The 483-nt window shown below is 14.3% G+C and overlaps 1 protein-coding gene across 1 annotated transcript in view; it reads left to right on the forward strand.

Moving 5' to 3' along the window:
* Window positions 1-483, forward strand: part of LOC102674507 (cilia- and flagella-associated protein 47-like) — a 16,297-nt gene that overhangs the window by 7,590 nt on the left and 8,224 nt on the right. The gene's annotated exons all lie outside the window — the stretch shown is intronic.

Consider the following 483-nt stretch of genomic DNA (forward strand, 5'->3'; position numbering starts at 1 on the left):
AAATATGTAACGTTACAATAAGATACATACAAGAACAAGTATAAAAATTTGTATTTATTTTATTACGTAGCAAAATATATAAAATTATAAAAATGTTTTTATATATGCGTTTTATATATGCTTTTCCAATGTATAACATATATTGTTTGTTTTTGATTAAAACATATCTATATTCATTGAAAAAACTATTATTAAACATTAATTATAATATTTTAATTATTACATTGTACTTACAACAAATTCAAAAAATTCAAATTAATTTGACAAACATAAATATTATTATTTTTAGTACAAAGAACATTATTACAAAGAAATATTACTATGTTTACATTTCATCTTCTTACGTGAATGAAAATATATATATCTAATATTTTAATTTTATCGAATATTTCTTTGTTTTTTCATTAAAAATATATTTTTAATATTTGTTATTTTATTTACGAATATATATATATTATATATTATATAATATATATATTATAT

This window comes from Apis dorsata, unplaced genomic scaffold, assembly GCF_000469605.1.
Source record: "Apis dorsata unplaced genomic scaffold, Apis dorsata 1.3 scaffold_1125, whole genome shotgun sequence".
NCBI classification, from domain to species: domain Eukaryota; kingdom Metazoa; phylum Arthropoda; class Insecta; order Hymenoptera; family Apidae; genus Apis; species Apis dorsata.